This window comes from Camelus bactrianus, chromosome 13 (genome assembly GCF_048773025.1).
Source record: "Camelus bactrianus isolate YW-2024 breed Bactrian camel chromosome 13, ASM4877302v1, whole genome shotgun sequence".
In the NCBI taxonomy this organism is placed as follows: Eukaryota; Metazoa; Chordata; class Mammalia; order Artiodactyla; family Camelidae; genus Camelus; species Camelus bactrianus.
Genome location: NC_133551.1, coordinates 36,443,328 through 36,465,576, shown reverse-complemented (window position 1 = coordinate 36,465,576; position 22,249 = coordinate 36,443,328). Strand labels below are relative to the sequence as shown.

At 48.6% G+C, this 22,249-nt stretch overlaps 2 long non-coding RNA genes across 4 annotated transcripts in view; one reads left to right on the top strand and one right to left on the bottom strand.

Annotated features, from left to right (window-relative positions):
* Positions 1-22,249, bottom strand: part of LOC123617850 (uncharacterized) — a 324,334-nt gene that overhangs the window by 25,236 nt on the left and 276,849 nt on the right. The window lies entirely within an intron of this gene.
* LOC105071675 (uncharacterized) lies at positions 712-16,985 on the top strand. 2 transcript variants are annotated; one of them, XR_835548.3, is made up of 4 exons: positions 712-1,203; positions 2,503-2,586; positions 4,500-4,587; positions 4,998-8,967. It is a non-coding gene; the product is annotated as an uncharacterized LOC105071675 (long non-coding RNA). The 2 variants fall into 2 exon arrangements; XR_006726111.2 differs by lacking the exon at positions 4,998-8,967 and adding an exon at positions 8,977-16,985 and having other exon boundaries at positions 720-1,203.

The window sequence follows — 22,249 nt, the reverse complement described above, 5'->3', positions numbered from 1 at the left end:
ATTTGCCTGCCTGATGGGGATCTTAATTCCTGCCTTAGAGCCTTGTTGTCTGTTTTGAATGAAATATTGTGTGTAAATGTGCCCATTTTCATGTCCAATAAATGTCTGGAGAACGAAGGAAGCAATACAGCTCACATGTTTTGATCTCTCACTGTTTGCTAGGAAGCAGACCAAGAGCTTTATGGGCACTATATCGTCTCACACTCGCGGCAACCTGCGAGTTGGGGTCACTGATTCCTCCTTTTAGGAATTCAAGGAGGTTATAAGACTTGTCCAAGGCCACCCAACTAGAGGCAGGGCCGGAATGCAGATTCAGGGGCTCTCACTCTAGAAATAGAACTCTTCCCTGCTATGTTGTTGTGTCACACATAACTCACACAGTCCTTTACACAACTCTTCGGGGATTTGATCTCCATCCCCTGACATCACACTGTAGAAAGATCACTGGCCCGAGAATGAGGAAAGTAACTCCTGGTTCCACTGCTGACGGCTGTGTGACAGGGGCAAGCCTTCTCCCATCTCTGGACTGAGAGGCCAGGACTCTGCATGGAGATGTGGGACCCACAGCAGGCTGCCGAGCACATCCATGTGACGTCCTAACAGAAGCAGCTGATGGTTTGGGAGCAGAGGAGGAGTCTGGCGTCTCCACAGTCCCAGCTGCTGGCCTCTGGCCCCACTGGGAGGGGCTCCCCGGGGCAGGCCCTCCTCCCCTCTCCTCCCCTTCAGCTCTGGGAGCTAGCACACACTTCCCAGGAGATGGGTGTGGGTGGCTATCTCTGGGCCACCGGGTGGCCGGGGGGGTGACAACTGCTTCCCGAGGGGGCGGGCTCTGCCCAGCAAGGGACGACCAGAGATGCGTGACGTCGGTCTCCCTTTTCACTCCCAGTGCCTGCCGTTACAGAGAAACACCAAAACGCAAGCAGACACCCAGAGCAATAACACGGGCTGGCCACGCAGATCTTTTATGGAGGCCTCTGTAGAGAGATGATTAACCCTACCTGCTGGCAGCATCAGAAACAACCGGAAGGCCAGGGACTGAAGTAGGTCAGAGGGAAGGAAACCCTCAAACCAGCTTTCTTCCTGGCAATGCAGGGCAGGGGTTAAGGGCGGGGGCTCCTAAGTCATCGCCTTTGCGTGCTGGTCCTCGGTCCGCCACCCATCGGCTGTGAACCTGGGCGTGTCGTCTGACTGCTGACCTGCGTGGTAAGTCTACACGAGGAGTGACTGCACACACAGGTAATGGCTGTCCCGTGACAATGTGCAGCGAACACGTGTCCTTGTTCGAGCCCGAGCTACCGCTCTGAGGCATTTGGTCTTCATCACATCCAGTTCCCCAAACTGTCCTGGCAGCTGTGAACTCACGGGTCGAGTTTGGGGCACCGGGTATCCAGGAATACAGAGGACAAAATGCTTGCCTCAAGGAATACACAGTCGAAAGGCTTAAAATCCTGCTGACCTTACCACCCATATACTAATAGCGATAATGATAATGATAATAATAATAACAAACACCTTGAGCCATTTACTGGACAACTAGGACAGGCAGGCTCAGTGCCGGACACTATATATACATTATATTTAATATTCATAACAACCGTTTGGGTGTGTATTACGATTGCCATCGAGGAGGGAGACCGAGGCTGGAGGGGTGAGGGTAATTCAGTCGCTTGCCAGAGGTCCTGCAGCCATAGTGGTAGAGCTGGGATTCCAACCCAGGTCCTTCAGGTTCTAATATAGCCCTCTCCTCCCTGGGCTGCCTCCACTGGACTTCACCACAGTCCTCCTCCCAGGCACAAAGCTTTACCGACAGCTGTCATTTCCCGAGGACCTCCTTTCATCCCCACAACCACCCAGAGAGGCAGGAGTCCTTATCACCAGAGCCATTTTCCAGGGGAGGGATCCGGGCACAGATGAAGTATTTGCCAACTGTAGCACAGCCAGTGAGTTATACAGACATCGCGTGGCTTAAGATCAAATAAAAAGGCAACTCTGAGGCTGCTGCTTGGTGAGAAGCCTTCTGCAGAGGCGAAAAATATGTGCAAACAAAACCAACAGCTTTCTTTATGTTCCCCAAAGTTGCTAAAAATGCCTGCGGGTTTGCACACAAGCAGACGCCCGTGCTGACAGCGCTGCGTGGTTTCTGTCCTTGGCTCTGGCAAGCAGAGACCTGGCAGGTATTTCTCACGTCTTTGTTCAACACACACACCAGACAAGGGAAGGTGTTCCAAGGTAGTCCCGGGTTGTAGATGTCTGCCAAGTCTCCTTTTTATTTGTGCTTAAGTTAGGAAAAGAAAAAGACACCTCACGGATGAGCTGACGATCCTTTGAGGTGACTAGGGTGTGGTGAAAAAAAAATGCCTTCTCTGTGCTGGAGTCAGCTTGGCTTTGTGTCCTAATTTGGATTCTTTTACCTGCAAGCCCTGTGACTGTGACCAGATTGCTTAACCTCCCTTAAGCCAACCTCAGCCTGCCCATCTGTAAAATAGGTAAAATCTTCTATAGGAATTTAAGCTCGATGAAAGCAAGGACTTCTGTCTGTTCTGTTTGCCCCTGCATTCTGGTGCCTAAAACAACGCCTGACACAGGGTAAGTGCTCTTACTCAGTTGGATAAATGAATGAATGAGTGAGTGAGTGAATGAATGACTTGCTATCTTGTGAGGTCGTTGTAAGGTTGAAATAAGATCACGGATGCGAGATTGCTTTACAAACTGCAAATTGCTATACAAACGTGAGAATGTGTTATTACACAGAACGTGGTCTGGTTTCTATCAAATAAATGTATGCAGTCAATCAGTCAGTGATTGCTTAGTGAGCTTTCCTGGGGGTCTGACATTGGGATCCAAAGAAACGTGAGACCTGGTTCCTTCCTCCAAGTGCTCACAGTCGAGAAGGAAGATCTACAAACAAATCAAGTACTAAAATACAGTCGAGATAAGCGTAGGGTGCTGTGGGAACAGGTAGGAGAGATGGATCCACACTGGAGAGGAGTAGAGAAAAGTGTTCCTGAACATTCTGGATAAAATGTTTCAGGACAGTCCCAGTCTCAAAGCTGTTGTCAGACTTGCCAGCAAACTTGGGCCTTTGGGCCACTGGGCTTCCTTATAACACCCCTTTAACTCTCATATTGTCATTTTCATCATAGTCACTCCCTGACATACAGCTCCCCTTGGTCCCACGTGACTCATTACACTGCCGGGCAGAGCCCCACCCTGGTTCAAGGTGGCTCTTCACCGACCCTGCTGCCGCGCCTGCGCAGTTAACCACAGCCTGAGAAAAACATGCAGACAGGCTAATTGTTGCCTGGCCAGCTACCATGGTTTCCTTCTCCGGTTACCCTCCATTCTCAACTCTTCCAATTTTCTCCTCTATCCTCCAAACTCCTACACCTCCTTCCCCATCATCACTTCCAGCCAGAGACCTTGCTTCCCACCGCACCGAGAAGATAGAAGCCCTCAGTAGAGAAGTCCCACATGCTGCCACCACCTCCCACCAGCATGCGGCCCTGGTAGAAGCCGAGGGGATGCCTCTGGAGACATTCTCCAGGCAGACAGCTGGAGAAAGGACACTTGCTACCCAGGGAACCACCTCCGCCCCGTCTGGAGGCGTGAGAGAGAGTCCCTCCTGTTGACTCACTGGGAACCTGGTGGGGTGAGGCTGGAGATGGAAAGGTTCCTGAGGGTCAGAGAGAGCCTGCTGGGCCAGGAGGGGGCCTCACGGAGGAGGGTAAAGCTTCCAGATGGACATAGAAAGATGGTAGGTCCTGGGTCTGCGGGCGGGCAGGCAGTCCCCATGGGGGAGGAGAATAGAGGCACCTTCCTAAGCGGGAGCCCACACCCATGGCCTGACGGAGAAGTGTCTGAGAAGGATGCTGCTTCCTTGAAGAGCCCGGCTGATGCAGCCCAGACCAACCTCCATTGCTCCATTTTCTCTTCATTCCTCCGACAAATCCTCATGAGAGGCTGTGGCATGTCTCTTGGCTGGGACGAACGCACACATGAAGACGAAGATGAAGCCAACAGAACATTCATTCACTTATTAACTGTTGACTGCACGCTGACTATGTGTGGCTGGCAGTCAACAAAACTGTCCTCACTCCCTGCTGGCAAGGAGCTCACATTCCTGGGAAGGCTGACTGAGGGCCAAGGAGGGAGACCCCGTGGGTCAGGGAGGGGGAGCAGAGCAGGGGAAAGGGAGGTGAGGGGTGAATATGGGCACATCGAAGCGAGTGGTCAGGTAGGGCCTCACTGAGCAGGTGGCCTTGAAGCAAAGATGTGAAGGGAGCCAACCAGCCTGGGAACAGCCTCCAAAGACACAGGACACCAGGTCCAGGAGGGTCTCAGGAGCAGCAAGGAGTGACATGGAGGGGACAGAGGATGGGGACGGGTCCTGCAGGACCGTAGGGGCTGTTGTGCTGACTCTGCCTTTTATTCTGTTTGTAGTGGGGCCATTGGAGGGTTTTGAGCAGAGGAGTGATGCGATCTGCCTCTTGTGTTAACAGGATTTCTCTGGGGACTGTGTGGCAGATAGCAAAGGTGGACAAGGATGGAAGCTGGGAGACTCCTTGTGAAGACCTGATGACAACTCTGGTGAGAGGCCACGGTACTTGGGTGGCAGAGGTGGGAAGACGTGGTCAGACTCAGAACCTCTTTTGAGGGAAGAGCCAACAATACTTGCTGACAGACTGGAAAGGCTGTGTGAAAATGAGAGAGGAGTTGGACCGGAGCAAACGGAAAGATTGAGCTTTCATGAGCCAAGAGGAACGAAGGCGAGAGAACTGGTTTGGGGGTGTTCCAGGAGGTAGGAGTCAGGAAATTGATTTTTGTAAACATCAAGATGTTGTAGACACTGTGAGATGCCTAAATTTGTCCAAATGGAGGTGTTGAGCAGGCAGGGTAGAGGCTGGGCTGGAAGTAGATAGTTGGGGACCAATAGTGTAGAAATGGTATCTGAAGCCAGGAGCCTCCAGGTGATGACAGAGGAGTGAATATTGTTACAGAAGGGAAGAGGACCAAGGACTCGCCTCCTGTAAGGTGTTTGGGAAGAGGCAGAGGAACCAGCAAAGCTGACCAAGGAGAAGCCACCCAGATGGAAGAGGAATCAAAAGACTGTTGGTCCTAAATGCCAAGGGCAGAAAGAGCTTCTGGGAGGAGGGAGTGAATAGTGTGTCACATGCTGCTGTCCGGATCATTAAGATCCAGACCGAGACTTGACCACTGGATGTGTTGTGAGGGGCCACTGTTGACTTTTACAAGAGCACTTTTGGAGGGGGTGGGGAGTGGAGCGAACCAGACCAGAGTGACTCCAAGAGCAAGAGAGAGGAGAGGATTTGGGGATAGGGCATGTATTCAACTTTTATGAGTATCTTTGCTATAAAGGGGAGTACAGTAGCAAGGTGGGAGCTGGAGGAAGATGTGGGCTCAAGAGGAGACTCGTGTGTGTGTGTGCGCTCTTGTGTGCGAGTGTACATGCACTGGAGACATCACAGCATGTTTGAATGCTGATGAGAATTCTTAAGTCTAAAGGCAAAAGTTGATGGTGCGTTGAATCACCAGAGCACTGGCCTTGAGTGGATGAGAGGGGATGGGACCTGGTGCCCAGCGGAGGAGTGGGTGTTTGGCAGGAGCACTGGCACACATCCATAATAAGAGAGATCACAGTAGAGGGGCCAAAGAGAACTTGAGGTGTAGTCTCAGTGCCTAGCACAGAGTAATAGAAGCCCACCCTTCCATAGCACTTACTGTGTGTCAGGCACTGCTCTGAGCCATTTATATATATTCATTCAAATTCTCATAGCACCCTTCTGAGATAAATACTGTCCTTGTGCCCACTTTACATAAAGAGTACCAAGTGTAGTGATGTTACGAATTTTGCCCAAAGTCACACAAGCAGCAGATGGCATCCCTGGTCACTGACCACCACATGCTGTATCGTGTGAATGGGGAGATGACAGACGAGGGGGCGGTGGAAGGGAGGCCCCGGATTTGTGGTGAGCCCAGAGCTGGGGTGTGCTAATTGGTTTCTCCTTCCAAGACACCTGTTCATTTGCAAAGCACTTTTCCATCATTACCTACTGAGTCAGGAGCCAGGGGCAGCAGAGGGTGGGGGCTGGTTCAAGTTCCCCGCGTGGATTTGGTGCAGTCTGGAAGGAGAGTTTCCTCCCTGCCACCATACCCCTTCTGCTGGTTCCACAGGGAGCTATTGAGACATTTCCTCTCCTTTCTCTTTGGAGCCCCCACCTCCACACCCGGGATTCTGAGCACCTGGAGTGCCACAGTCCTCAGTCTTCCAGATGAAAGGGAGGGAGGGAGAAAAGCACTGGAGTGGCAGGCCACCTGGTCCTGATGCGGGCTGGCTGAGAGACCATAGCCAACTCACTTCCATCCTCAGGGCCTTGTCTATGACAGGCCGGAGAGGCTAAGCTGATTTCTTACTTCATGGACTCACGCGTCATCAGCACACATGTAGCGACTACGACGGTGTGGCAGACAGGTACCAGGCAGGTACAGGGAACTGACAATCACACAAGTATAAACCATGATGCCAGCTTTTAAGAACATTCTAGGGTGCTATGACAGTACACTTTCCTGAGCACTTTTGTACTTTGAAGGGAATCTGACTGAGGTTTGACCCCCAAGCAGAAACTGCCTTTGTTCATTGTTCATTCATTCACTTATTCGTTCCTTTAACAAATGATAATGAACACTTATCTTCTGGAGTAACAGCTTAGAATTTTCATTCCCCAAGGAAAGTATAAATGAAAGCTGGCAGAAAGATATAACAGGAGATGGGCTTGAGAATCAGCATATTTGTTCAACCAAATTCAAGAGAAATTTGACATATGCTATTGTGTGCCAGGGACTAGGGACATGAGGGCATGGGGACAAGAAAGCAATGGTCCCGGTCCCCAGTGAATTCTCTGGGGTATCACGGGATCTAAGTACTGGGGGGTGGGGACCAAGGTGGACTAGGGTGAGACCACTGGGGTCTGAATTTGGCTTCACTGCACAAGGATATAAGACCTAAGGAGAATTTGGGAACATTCTGTAGCCTCCGTGTTCTCGTCTGAATATAAAATAAGAACACTCCTGAGTATTATGATACTGGGTGCTAAGCTCTGTATGTGCATCATTTCATAGAACAACCTTGTGAGGTAGCGTCTCTCCTGTCTCCAATTCACTGATGGAGAAACTGACACTCAGGGAGGACAAGGCTCTTTGGCATCACAAGGCTGCAGAGGGCTCTCCTGTAGTCCCACAGACAGGACAGGTGGACAGGAACCTTAGAACTATCTGGCCGAGGGGTCTCCAAACTTTTCTGATTGCTTATTTCTCTCAGTAAGTGATATTAGACATAGCCTCATCCATCCTATTTGTTTAAAAGCACAGGTGTCTTCTACGATCCGTTGAAACAGCAAATGGTAGTAAAGATTAACTTCTTGTCTTGATTAAATTAAACGGACATAGATTAAGTATTAAAACGCATATAAATAAGATTGCTACCTGGCCCCCGCACCCCATAAGTTGCTGAGCCCTTGGAGACGGCTCTCCCAGCGTGTCCTGACAGGACGGTGGCCCCCAGAGAAGTCGTGCAGATCGCGCACGTGACTCCGCTGGGAGGAGACCGGTGGGGAGATTTTGCCCCCGGGAGACATTGGGCAACATCTGGAGAAATTTTGGGTTGTCATAATTGGTGTGTAGAGGGAAGGTGGGGGTGCTACTGGCAGCTGGTGGGCAGAGGCCAGGAATGCTGTCAAACACGCTTCCAGGCACAGGACAGCCGGCTCCAGTGTCAGTGGTGCCAAGGCCGAGAAACCCTGGCCTGGGCCCTAAAACTTGGACTGAAATGAGGTAACTGTATGGCTTTGCGTGTGAACCTGGGCTCTCCCACTAGCTGGCGACTCTGGGCACATTACTTAACCTCCGACCTGTTGTTTCCTCAACTGAAAAGGGGGTTAATAACATCACCATGGGGTGGCGGTGGCATTAAATGAGAGCCCTTCTGTATGAAAAGCCGAGGGTTAATTCTTGTCTTGTCCCAGTGATGCTCACTGATTCCCTAGGGTGACCAGGGAGGGTAGGCTGAGAGCTGTTGGAAGATTCTGAATGCTGAACATCCAGTCCAATAGGGTTGAAAAATTCCGATGCTGGGGTTCAATCATTTCAAGACCTGAAGCCAGAATCCAGGCCAGGGTGTGAGCTCTGTGTGTGTGTGTGTGTGTTTATGTGTGTAAGAGGGAAGTTTCCATCTGCCTACAGAATGACTCCTTCCTCCAGCCCCACCTCCTCCCTGAAACTTTCCTGTTCCACCTCCTAGGAATCTCTCTTTCCCTTTTTTATTCCTTCCTTCCAGTAAACAAACTTCAGACACTGTGACACAGACTCAGCACTGCCCTGGCCATCCCTGGCAAACAGATGTGTAAATAGACCCTTACAGCTGGTGTCCTGGGACAGAGGGGACACGAGGAAGGGAGCAGCCACTGCTGTCTGAGAATGGAGTGGGGTTTGGGATAAGGGTTTTTGGAGGGGGCAACTGGAGCTGCGGACACCCTCCCCTACTCTGTCCCTAACCAGGTTAGGTGTCTCTGCCACCAGGTAGTCAGTCGGCTGCAGGCATCCTGTGGTCAGGGACTTCTATTTTGCCTGCTGATGTAGCCTCAGTCTAGAACAGTGCCTGACACATTGTGGGCACTCAATACATATTTGTGGAATGATAAAGGGTGTTTTGAAAAGTGACTAGACATTTGCCAAGTCAGCCTGGGAGGGGAGGGAAGGGCATTCCCAGCACAGGGAACAGAATGAGCAAAGGCAGGTGCATGATGAGAATTATGAAGGATACAGGAGGGAGGAAATGATGGGGGCGGTTAGTCAGCTGAGCAGATGGGACCACACAGAGGCTGGTAGTAGAGGGCTTTGTATGTGCCTGATGAGGCATTTGGAGATATCTCAGGATGAGAGGATTTTTTTTTTTTTTTGCAGGGAAAGGGTGGATGAAGATGGAAAGTGTCTGGAGAGAGCATGATAACCACCTTCATTCAACAAAATTTATTAAGTCTCGGGGGGAGGGTGTAGCTCAAGTGGTAGAGTGCGTGCTTAGCGTGCAGGAGGTCCTGGGCTCAACCCCCAGTACTTCCTCTAAAAATAAATAAATAAGTAAGTAAATAAATAAATAAATAAATAAATAAACAAACAAACAAACAAACAAACAAACCTAATCACCTCCGTCCTGCAAAAAAAAAAAAAAAAAAAAAGATTTACTAAGTCCCTATGAAATGCTGGCCTCTGGTTCTTGAGAAGGTTATTGAGCTACCCCAGAGGAGAGACAGAGGGGGCCAGAAAACAGTGGGGATGCAGTTCACGAGATAGGCTCACACGTCACTGAGTGCTTGCCAGCTGCCTGCACTGGGGGTGGGCCAGGAGCAGGGCTGTTAGGGAGAAGGACCAGTCAAAGAGGATTCTGGACTCTGGTTTTAAACCATGGGAAGTGACAGAGTGCTGGAGTCATCAATGAAGACAGAGGCTACAAAAGGAAGAGTTCGAGCAGAAAGGGCACTGCGGGTGACCTTGGGCCAATCCCTTCTGTGAGCCTCAGTTATTCTCTTTAATATTAACATCATCATGGTTACACACCAGGCATGTTCTAGGGGCTTTAGATATCCATCTCACATTTCATTTAATCCTTATAACAGTTTTGCAAAGGAGCTATTATCTCCCCCATTTTACAAATGAGGAAATTAAGGCACAGAAATGAAAGGATTTGCCCAAGGTCATAGAGCTAGTCAGGGGTGGGGGGAGGTGACTCCAAACCCACTCCTTTCTCCCTCCACCAGCCCAAAGGAGGAGACCTCAGGCACTGGCCCCCTGGCCACCAGACTTAATCCTGAGATGTCTAAACTGCCTCCTCGCAACTGTCCAGGCTCCCTGGGCCTGAGCTGGGACAACGGGGCAGGAAGCCTGCACTGTTCTCAGGACTGGTTGATCCCCCACAGATCGTTCCCTCAATTGAGCCTTGACAAAAGGTTAATGCCAACTTTTGCACTTCAGTCAGGAGGTTCCATCTCAGTAAGTGTGACATTGTCACCTCAATGAGGTTGTACCAATCTCTGAAACAGAGGCGGTCAGAGACACATCTTAGCATCGGCAGTTGGACAGGGGAGCACCACACGCAGAGCACCTGCACTGTGTTTTCACGGTAAGCTCTATACACAGGGATGAGGCAGCGGAACAGGTGGTTGAGCTCTGAGGTTCCCTGGAGACAGTTCGCTTGCAATCAAGCCCCAGCTCCATCACCCAGTGTACTAGCTGTGAGATGTGGGGCAGGTCTTAACCTCTTAGTGCCTTGGTTTCTTCATCTGTAAAATGGGTATAATAACAGAATCTGCTATGCAGGGTAGTTGTAGAGATTAAATGAGTAAAGATTAAAGACGTAAAGCACTTAAAAAAATTAAAAATAAGTAAGTAAGTAAAAGGGAAGGTAGGATATAGCCCAGTGGTAGAGTGTGTGTTTAGAATGCACAAGATCCTGGGTTCAATCCCCAGTACTTCCACTGAAAGAAAAAAAAGAAAGAGAAAAATTTAATAAAAAATAAAGACATGACGCACTTAGAACACTGCCTCTGACCTCCCTCCCCACTGGAGGTCTGCATCTGATCAAGCAGAACCCACCCCCAGAACTCCCGCCTCAAGCTGTTCTCAGGAACCAGTACCTTTACAAGGAGGAATTGCTGAGAGCAGGTTTGGGTAAAGAGGAAGAGAATAGCATGGGAGGCGGCTTGGATTCGTTCTTCTCTCCAACATTTTACTGAGAGTTTAATTTGAACCACGTCAAACTCTGAGGTGCTAGGGACCTTCTGAGCTTCATCTCCCACAGCCTCTCCCGTCTTTCATTCCCAGTGACTCTGGGCATTTTCATTCCCTTGAACCTTTGCACATGCTATTCCTTATGCCTGGAACACCTTCCTCTTTCTTTTGTGTCCTCCGAAGCCTTCCTTGCGTGGATCTCAGCCCAGCAGCCCTTGCTCTGAGAGTCCCTCAATGAGGTCCTGGCTGCTCTCACCTCAGATCACAGGAGAGAGTCCCCCTCCTCCTTGCTCTGAAGCCCTGGGTGCAGCTCTCCATGTGGGGGCTGCAGTGTGCTCCAGGCTCTGAGTGTCTGGATTGGTGCCAGCATCCAACTGCCTGTGCCACATGGTACTGGGCACCCATTATCTGCTAGGCACTGGGCTGGGCTCTCTGGACACAGGGGTAAGCCAGACAGGTATGTGCCAGTCTTTTCAGAGCTGGCAGCCTCGTGGGGGAAAGAGGCCAATGCTTAGGATCATACGGAGGGCTAAGTACAGTAGGGTGTGGCGGGGGACAGGATGAGGGCTGTGACTCTGGACTTTTAGCAGGGCTTTGTGAAGCACACAATAGTAAACCAAGGTGGATTTTGTCAAGCTATGAGGGGATTGACTAATGGGGAATTGACAAAGAGGGAAGGCAGTGTCCCAGAAAAGGGAACAGCCTGTGCAAAGGCCCTGGGGCAAGAGAAAGCTGGGAGGGCTCAGGATGGCACAGGATTGGCAGGGCCAGGGCTGTAAGACCATTCTAGAAGTTGAGTTCTGACGGACCCCTTGACCAGGAAGGGCTGTATGAATCCTGACTCCTTCTCCCTCTTGTCTGTGGCTCCAAGAGGCTTCAGGAACAGTGCAGCATGATAGCTAACAGCCTGGCCTTGCAGCCAGCAAACCTGGACTTGACTTGAATGACCTCACCAATCTGCTTAACTGTCTGGGTCTTACTATCATCTTTCAAATGGGAACATTGATGATCACCACCTCCTAGAGTTTAGGAGACCATATAACGATAGAATGACACAATCTCCAGCACATAGGGAGAGCTTAATTGTGTGATTCTTACAGAGATAACAACATCTTGTTAACATATTGTATTACATATTGTTATCACTATTACGCTCATCATTATTTCCGTGGTTGGATCTGAATCATCTCTGCCTGTCTCATGGGTGGTACCAAATGCCCCTCTTGTCTTCCCAGGTCTCAGTCCCGGGGAAGAAGCAGGGAAGGTGGGCAAGGTCCAGGATCACAGGGCAACGACACTTTGCCCTCTGCAGCTGTGTGTGGGCCAAAGTATGAGATGTCTGTGGCCATGTGGACTATTCTGGCAGATGCGCTGGGTATAGGATCCTGATGCTATGTGAACACTGTGGCCTGGCTGGGAAAGCTGCCTGTCAGCCAGGTTCCCTCTTCCCCATATATGGAATTTTCTTTCTTGGGGAAGAGCTGGCCCTCTTAGGGTTGGCTGTTCTCATTGTCCCTGTAGGATCCGGGGTGCCTGCTGTGTTGCTAATTCGTTTTGGGGGTCACTCCCATCCAAGTCAATTTTTCTGCCCTCTCTGCTTGCTCTGAGCTCCAGAGGGCTAACCCCTAAGAACACTGTCACCTAGACTCCTTCAGGCTCTAATTCTAGCTGAATCTGGCCAAAAGGAATCTGCGACAGGAGAGAGGTAAGTAGGAGGAGGCAGAGGTCAGGTGTCCATCCCTCCTTCCGTCTGCTCCTTCCTTCCAGAGTCTGGCATTGGCTGTGACCCATAAAACCATAGCTCCCCTCCTTAGCACTCTCTGGCCTTTCAGTGCCCATGTTCCTTCTCTTCCTTTGACCCCTTGAGGGGTAAGAGCTTCCTGCTGCCTTACCCCCAGGGTGACTGGCCTCTCTTGCTGGTTTCTTTAGCCCTGCCCTCACCACTAAACAGAGTCTTGCCATCAGATTCTTTGCAGGTCAACCCTTTTGCTTCCTGCCATGAATCTGATCAATACTCCCATGGAGGCGCTCCAAGTTTCCTCAAAGAGATTTGCCCCAGCCAAGAGCTGGGCACTAGTCTGTCTCTCTCCTCATCCACTCTTAACCTAGGTGTCTTCCAAGGGAGCACCCATCCTGGAAGGACTGGAGCTACCTGGCTCCCAGAGGCCCCACAGGTCTACACGTGGGGTGGCAGAGGAAGCTGGGGCCTCATCAAGGAGGGCCTCAGGGGCCATAAGGGAAGATTGGGGATTTTGCTGTAAAAATAGTAAGTCATGGCGGATTTGGGGCTGGGGAGTACCATAATCAGATTTATAATTGTAGAGGATTTATCCTTGAGGTTCTAGAGGATCAAGTGTAGACCCTGAGAAGATATCTGGGAGGCTGGTGCAGTAGTCCCCATGTGATACGATGGCACTGCCACCCTCAGGGACACCTGCCACCTCCACTGTGAAGTCTCAGCTGATTGCGCCATGATGAATCAGTCTTCCTTCCATTGTGTGCACAAAACGTGGTTACATCCACGCTCACAGTTGGCCTCTATGACTTTCTCCTTCTCTTCAGGGTGAGTTCCTAGGCTCAGCACTCGCTTATTCCCAGAGTCCTAAGCCCAGAACAGAGCCCGGCACATGGTGGGTGAAAAAGGGCCTTCACACCGCTGAACTGGTTGGTGCTTGCTAGTTCAAATGCAAGTGACTTCGAAGGTATATCCTCTTAATAAAATCATCAACGATTAATGGAGGTCTAAGATCAGATCAGATCAGCCTGCGTCATCTTATCAATCATGGAAGGAAAGTAAACATCAGAGGAACATCGACTGGGTGACTTTCCATGTGTGACACCTTGTTCCATCCAGACCCTGGCCTGGAGCAGGTACGACTGGGATGCATCCTGGCAGATTGGAAGCTCTGTTATGATAACCCAAACCACCACTGATTAATTTCCTACAAAGCGCTTGGACCATCACGTGCATGAGCTCATTGAATATTTACATTAGCCTGTGAGGTATGTGTAATCCCATTCACAGATGAGGAAACAGGGTTCAGGGAGTTAAGTTACTGGCCCAGGAGCAACTGGCGGAACCAGCATCTCAAACATGAGCTGTGTCTGGCTCCAGAGCTCACCAATAAGCCAGCTGTACCACCTCCCCGAGGACTCCATCTGGGTCACCCAACACAACTTAGTTTCTTTTGTTTTGTTTTCACATGCCTCAGTTTCCCCTCCAGGGTCCCTACCTCTTTGATGCTGGAAGTTGGCCAGTAGGTTAGGCCATCAGATATGGTCAGCTCTGGGACAGTGGAGGCCTGGCCTGGGTCCTTGTTCCCAAATTGCTTGGGTCCCTCCTCAGCATCCTTTTGTTTCCTTCTAGAAGGAATCGATCCTTTATCAGCTTGTTACTGGACCCTTGGATACATTTATGGATTCACATGGCCTGGGAGGGGTAAGCAGGTGACATGAGGCATGGCAGCTACAGCTGAGAGAAGGTTTCAGAAAGGTCTGTGGCTTCAGTTTCAGGTCTGATGAAAGGGGGAAAAAAAAATCTAAACCCAACCCAGCAGGCTGCCTGCCAGGAGTCTGTGAAACACGGTACAGTGCAGGCCAAAGCCAGTGTCGGCCAAGAGGGAAATTACAGGCCTTAAATGGGAGACAAGTCTGCAGAAAGCTCCCAGTTGTGTTTGGCATAAGTTTGTTTGCAGGCGTATGTGTTTATGTAGACGTGGTTTTCAAAGTGCGTCTCTTTTTTATTTATGTATTTAGCCCTGAGACCCCTTTTGAAAACAATGTAGAAACTGTATGTCAAAATACTTTCACCCTGGAGGATATTTGGGGCAATTCCATTTAGTTTAAAGTCAGCCAGTATTTTCTGAAAGCCTATTTTGTGCCAGGCACTGTGCTAGGCGCTGGGGTCTAGAGATGAGGAAGTTGCTACCGTATCCTGAATCAGCTGAGTGGCCATCAGAAGAAAAAGACACGTGTAGAAGCAAAGATCCCAAAGTACCCACAGGGCCAAGGTCAGTCCAGTCAGGTGTAGCTGGGACCCAAAGGAGGGGAGATCTTAGTTCTTGGTGGAGAAGGATGTAGAAGGGTCCTTACAGGCAGACAAAGGCAGAGAGGGCCATTCCCGGCAAAGGGGAGAGACCTGGGGGAGTTCATCTGAATTGAATGTCAGAGACATGTGACTTGCCCAAGGTCACACAGCAGTCTGAGGATTTGAACCCAGATCTCTGATTCCTCTCCACCCCAGCAAAAAAAGCTGAACATTAAAGCTCTGTGACTTGCTTGGAAGACTGTGTCCAGCCTCTTTAAGTCATTGCCATCCCTTAAGGACTAGCTGAGTCTTACATGCTCCGGAAAGGCTACTTTAATACCCACCACCAAGTTCCTATATGCCTTGATATTGCTAGGTATCATTTAATGAAGCTATGCCTTTCTTTTCAACAGAAGTATAAACAGAAGTACTCATTTATTGATTTAATTCTTATAAAATAAGGATTTGTGATTTCTGTGCCATGACTGTGTTTGGCAAAGGAAGTAGAAGGAGCAACAAGCCTGTCTTTGAGAGATGATTTTAAATTCCTTTTTACATCCCATCCCATCTAGTAGGTACTTGAGAAATATTTGCAGAGCTGGCCTGGCTTGGCTGTGCTCTTTCACAGAGGTATATTAGTCAGATATTGCTACAATAATGCTATGTAACAAACTGTCCAAGATTCAGTTGCTTAAAACTATGAGTATCTTTTCTCATACATGGGCGAGGATTGGCTGGGTGGCTTGGGTTCTGGCTACAGGTTCAGTGGGGCTACAGGTCAGGTATGGGTTTGTTCCATTTGTCTCATTCTAGGGGCCAGGCCAGAATGTAGCCTCTGGTTGCTCTTCTCATGATAAATGAGTGACTAAACAGACAAGAATATGAGGAAAGAGATGATGCCTCTTGAAGTCTCAGCCCAGAACTACCATGATGTCATTTCCCCCTACATTCCTTTGCCTGTGATAAGGCAACGGTCAAGCCCAATATATTTGCCCACTCTGGTGGGCGGCCCTACAAAGTCAAATGCAAATGAGTTATTGCTTACCTGCCTTGGAGATTAGAGAAATCACTCAGCTCTTCTGAATCTCTATCCTGCTCACATACTGAGTGCTTACAATATGCCAGTCACCGAGCTAAGTATTTTGTGAATATAGCTGTATGTCAGGTAGGTACTGTAGGGATTCAGGCTCGATTTAATGGATGAGAAAACTGAGATTGAGGAAGGTAAAGGAAACTTGCCTAAAGTTACATGCATTCAGAGTTTCATGCCAGGTTTATCTGTGTCACCTCTTCTTAATTGAAAGGTGTGTGTACTGTCTGCCATGTAGAGGGTGCTTGTTTGGGGTGAATTTCTGTCTTTTTCCCCCCTATAGAGTCCTGGAAACTCCCAGGTCATTGGACTTTTACTTTCTGATGAACTTCACCCAAAGGATAACCAGCTGATGTGACTGCCTACCACCACCCAAGTTTCAAAGTTCATTGTGGATAAAAAAAAAAAAAAAAAAAAAAAAAAAAAGGGCTATTATTAGCAGCGATCAGAGGGCAAACACACTTCCCAGTCACGAGTATTTGGGAGGAAGGACACTTGAAGCAGAGCCTGGATGGTGTTGGTGGTGTAATGTGTTTGGTGCAGAGGCGAATTTCATAATTGCCATGGCTGTCAGGTGATGCTGAGGCCTCTGCTCCCCAGATATCTTTCCACTCTCAGGCCAGCTGCTCTGACATTGCTGGGGAAGGACAGATGTCAACTCCTCTTTTGCAAGACTTGATTCATGTGGCGTGGAAGATACGAGCAAGAGCAAATCTTGGATCAGACAGACCTGATTTGAATCAAGGCTGTGCTTCTGACTGGCTAGGTGGCCTTGTCCTCGGCAATGCTTGCCCTCTGCTTGCATGACCCCTCCTTCTCTGGGCCAGCTCTCTGCCTACATGTCCCTTCTTCAGCCCGATGGTCCCTTAGCACTCTAGACACTCCCAAGCTCTCACATTATCCAGATTGCTTGCCTAATTGGCTTTCTGCTACTGGGATACCTGCTCTAAGGAAAGCCCTGTCTCTTGTTTCCCACTGAGATCCTCCTTCTTTTCTGGTGCCTCGGGTAGAGTAGCCACTCTATGAACATTTATTTATCTAATGAATTCAATAATAAATTACTAAAAGCAGGCTATTGCTTTGTAAACTTTCTGTGGTAGATTCAATATTGTCTGGGCTTTGGAAGCCACTTGGCTCTAAATCCTTGCTACCCAAAGTGTAGTCCTCAGACCTGAATCCACTGGGAACTTGCAATAAAATCAGCATCTCAAGACCTACCTTAGACCCACTGAATCAGAAGCTGCATTTTAACCAGATCTCAAGCTATTTGCATACACACTAAAGTTTGAGAAGCATTGCAGCTCTAAGTAGTTTTAGGCTACCTTTAGAAATCAAATCTAAGTGTGCGTTCTTGCTTTGGGATAGTCAAAGAGTGCCAAAGTCTCTAAGGTCAACTCTAATAGTAGAAGTGGCCTGGTAGTTTTCAGCGTGTAGACCCTGAGGGAGACTACTGGGACAGGGCTGCCACTGTCGGGGTGGACAGGGGGTCTGTCTGTTAAGCAAGCAATGACTTGAGTCCTTCTAGTGACTAGTTTCAAGAGCATGTTGGATGCCCTATGAACCCTAGGTTGGCGGGGCGGGAGTGATTTTCCATTTCTCTAACAGGGATAAAGGGATGGGCCAGTATTTGGTGTCTAGTCTCACTTCAGGTCTGTGAGGCAGGTAGTATAATCTCCACTTTACATGAGAGGAGACTGAGATCCAGAGAATGTAAGTCACTTGTCCATGGCCACAGAGTCAGGAAAGAGGAGAGTAGAGATGTTCCCTTTGCTCCAGGCTGACTCTCCAAGGAAACTACCCTTCTGACTCTGACAGTAAAACCTCTGCCTTGTTCCACATTCTGTCCTTAACCCTTCTTCATGCAGGACTAACTATATTCTCTGAACCACATAAACTTACGTATGTCCATGGCTCTCTCTGTTCTAGTCACACTAGCTTGCTTTCTGTCTGTTGAACACACAAATGCTGGTGCACACCTCAGGACATTTGCACTTCTTTCTGCCTGCCACATGTCTCCCCAGATCTCTCTGCGTTTGCCTGTCTGCCTTCTTATCATCATTCAGGTCTTGCACACATGTCACTTCTTCAGAGAGCCTTTCCCCAGCCACCTTGGGGAAAGTCATCCTCTCCACCTGCTGCTCTACACCAACTAATAGTCACTCTCATTCTCATTATTTTATTTTTTTCATAGCACTTAGTTTTTCCAAAATTACCATGGGCATTTATTCAGATGCTCCCCTTGCCACTCCAGCTTCTCTCTCTACTAGAGTGGAAGCTTACTAAGGGCAGGGTCCTTGTCCTGTTAGCTGCTGTATCCCCAGAGTGGAACAGTGCCTGACATGTAGCAGGATTCAATGATATTTGTTGAAGGTATGAACGTGGGGTCATATTGAAAGTAACAACACAGAGTAGATGAAGCCTGGGTTTTGCCATCTGGTAGACCTAGATTTGTAATCCTAATTTAATGTCATGACCTTTGGCAGTTCTCACCTAAACCACTGTGAGCCTCAGTTTCCACATCTGTGAAATGGAGATAACAACTCAACTCAGAGAGGTGGTAAGGATCACATAAAACTATATAAGAGATAGAGTTGGGCATAATTCAGATCCTCAGTGAATGCTAGGAAACATCTCATACCCACTCTGCCCGTCACATCCTGCGCCTTAACCATGACTGAACCTCTTATCATCCCACTGAGCACATCAGCCTGGTTCTCACTTCCAGTTCTTTGTTCATGAGGTACCTTTGTCTGTACTGCCCTTACTTTATCTTTGACTGCCTGCAAAGTACCTAATCATCTTTCCAAACACTCAATACACTTTCCTGGTCCCCAGGAAGAACTGGTCCCTTCCATCCTATGCACCATGATAGGACCTCAGCCAAACATCTAATCAGAGCTCCTGTGATACTGCAGCACGATTCACACTTGGATGGGCTGGAGGGAGGGGTCTTCTCTCCTTCAGGCAGGTGGGAAGCCAATGCAAGTCCTGACATAAATTCAATGGAGAGGTAATCATCTTGTTAAAGAGGTGTATTACAATTACTCGTGGAATACACTTGACTTTAACCCTGCCCTTGAACCTAAACTCCACGAGGCAGGGGAGTGTCTGTTTTTCTTACTGCTAGCACATGTCACTTGCTCAACCCACTGGAAGGAGGCATCTGATAAGCATGTGTTTCTTCTCTGACTTGTCTGGGTCTCAATTGAAAATGAAAATGTTAACAATGGTAGGCATGACTTTTTGAACTTCTGTTTGCTTTGCTCTGTCTGAGTCAGGTATAAAAAGAAAAAAAAAAGTGAACCAGAAAGGGGTGGAGGGAACCCTCATCCTTTTGTTGGAATATGTAAAAGCCCTAGCTTTGGGATGTCAATGTGGGGAAGCAATCTGATTCCTGGACTCAGAGTGAGTCTGATTTCTGCTTTTTATGAGAGCAAGGCCCATAGTCCATTTGGGCTGTAGCATTATTGAATTGCCCTGTTATAGCCACGTCATCCTTCTGCGGCAAGCCCACAGTGATGCAGAACCTTTCTAACCTTGGATAAGTTAGCCTATAGAGATGGGATCTGCAAACCAATCTTTGACTGCGGTCTGGTTTATAATAGACCTAAATGGTCTATAATAGACCTAGATAGTTCCCTAAGCGGTGTAGGGTCAGGCATGGTCCTGAAGCATTTCTTGGACAGTTTGATGCAGGCTGAGTGGACAGGAGCAGTGAGTTAGTCCCAATAGTTATGGAGGGCCTACTGTGCATGAGATACTTTGTCCACACGATCCTTAATTCTCACAATGACCTTTATTACACTATGCATTTTACTGAAGAGGAAGCTAAGCCCCAGAGGAGCTAGTGATTCCCCACTGGCCCACAGCCAGACTGATACTTGGTCTTCCAGTCCAGATTCAAGTTTAGAGCCAAGAAACTCTAGGTTGGATACCAAGTGACTTGACTGAGAAATGCCCCTGATAAGGGGCAGAACTGGGACCTGAACCTAGTCTGCTTCACTCCTAAACTCTAAGCTGCCTGCTTACCCTGCACCAGCTCCAATGCCCTCTTTGTCATAATGGGGGTCACATGGTGAATTAGGGGCCGTGTTACACTCACAGTTATCACTCCCTGGGACCATATGACCTGACTTCCCTCTGCACTGCCCTGGGGAAGGGCTGCTGCAAAATGGTCTCAAGGATGCCTTCTGATCCCCTGGTGACCCAGGCTTCTTATGAAGCCAAATGAGTCACTTTGGGGAGGTCTCTGCCTCCTCCTCTGAAGCACTGTTTTCTGTGTTTAGTCTGGTCTGCCTCCAGGGACAAGATGATGAGATGGAGGATTGCCTTGGACAGCTTCTGTCACTTGCATGCCAGTCTGTCCTTGTGCTTTCTTTTCTCCAGAGGGTCTTCAGAGCTGGGTGAAAACCCATGAGCTTGATACTGGAGGAAACGAGAAGTTATCTGCAATTCAAGTTGCAGAAGAATGGTCAAGGGGACGGGATGACTCCTCCAGAAAGCCAGGCTGAAAAGTCCCTCCAGTCTCTAAAATCAGGGAGTCAGGGTCCTGGAAAGATTCTTAGAAAGCCTAAGGAATTGCAGCTTAATGGCTGGAGTCAGGGCTACAAACAGTCTTGCTCAGCCTCTTCCCACTGCTTCCCATGCTAACTCAGGATTGCTGTGATTTTAAGATGAGATAATATGTCCTATGTCTGGTCCAGAGAAGACAAGAAATAAAGAGGAGTGTGTGTGTATATGTGTGTGTGTGTATTCCCTCACCCCTGTATGTCCTTATTTTATAGACAGAGACATGAGAGCTGGAGACAGAAGTCATGATGTGCACAGACACTTGGGAGTTAATCACAGAGCTGAGTGAGACCCTTGTCTCCAGCCTCCCAGACTGGCGTTCTTTACTTCACATCACAATCGTAAGGATGAAATTCATGAAACATACCCCTAAATTCTGGGCCATGGAAGCATAAAGAAAGATATTCAGACAGCATAGGGTGGTTATACTGAAATGAGTTTGTTCTTCAAGCATTCTGGCATCTAAAAATCCCTTTGATGAAGCATTCCTGTATAGTCAAGGCAGTGGGCAGGTGGCCAGATGGGATCCTTTTGACCCAAGGGACAATTAAACTCAGCACTGTCCTCGCACCCACCTCTACTCCCAAGATCAAAGGGTTTCAGCCAGGTGTGGTCCAAGAGAAAGTCAAGGGCAGAATATGGACACATGGTGTATGGGCACTTTTATCTATGAGATAAGGGTTGTGAATGCACCTTATAAACCGTAAATTGACTTCAGTAATTCTATTCCTATTATGAAGGAATATTCCAGAAATGACCTTATCCCTCAAGGCACAGGGCCTTTTCACTCATCTCTGAGGCCCCGTTAGAGGATGATTCTTACATCACGTCACAATACAAGGATGTAATTTGTTAAACCTATTCTCAAATTCATCATTTGAGGGAAGTGACATTCATAAGTGAGAGTCAGAGACAGAGCTCCAGCATCCTTTGGTGCCTTCTGAACATCAATGAAATGCTCAAGTGCAGCTCTGGTCGTCTCATTGGCCCTCAGGTCTCCGTTCAAATGACCCCTTCTCAGTGTAGCCTTCCCCTGGCCGCTCTAACTAAAACTGCAAAGTCACCACCGACATCCTCTCTCTTCATCTCCTGATTCATCATTCACCTGTACACTTAATACAGTACAACGTCCTGTATATCTTACTTACTTTATTATTGCCTATGTCTCCCCACTACTTTTCTAACAGTACTCATGTACTCTCAATGCTTCATAGATATCAGCTCATTCAGTCCTCATAACAACCAGAAAGGGAGCTACTACCATTTGCCCCTCTAGACAGATGAAGAAACAGGTGCAGAGAGGGTAGGTAACATGTCCAAAGTCACACAGCTTGCAAGTGGTGGGATCAAGATGTGATCTCAGGAGTCTGGCTCCCGGGTCCTTGCTCACACCCACCACACTGTTCCACCCATAGGATGCGCATTACACAAGGGCAGGGAGTTAGCTGTTGATTCCCAGTGCCTACAACAATGCCGGGTACATCCCAGTACCCAGTAATTATCTGTTGGAGGAATAAATGGGTAAATGGAGCTTCTACTATTCCATTGCTTTGAAAGCCACTCTTCATGAACCAAATCTGTGGATCATAGGAAGGCAGCGGGGCAGGTGGAAAGATCATGGGCTTTGGTGTCAGGAAAAAAGGGGCCCACAATCCTCACTCTGTCAGTCACACATATAATACCACCTGAGCTCTATGACCTTAACAAAGGTGTAGCTAACCGCTCTGAGCCTTGGTTGCATTATCTTTTAAAATGGAAAGAACAGT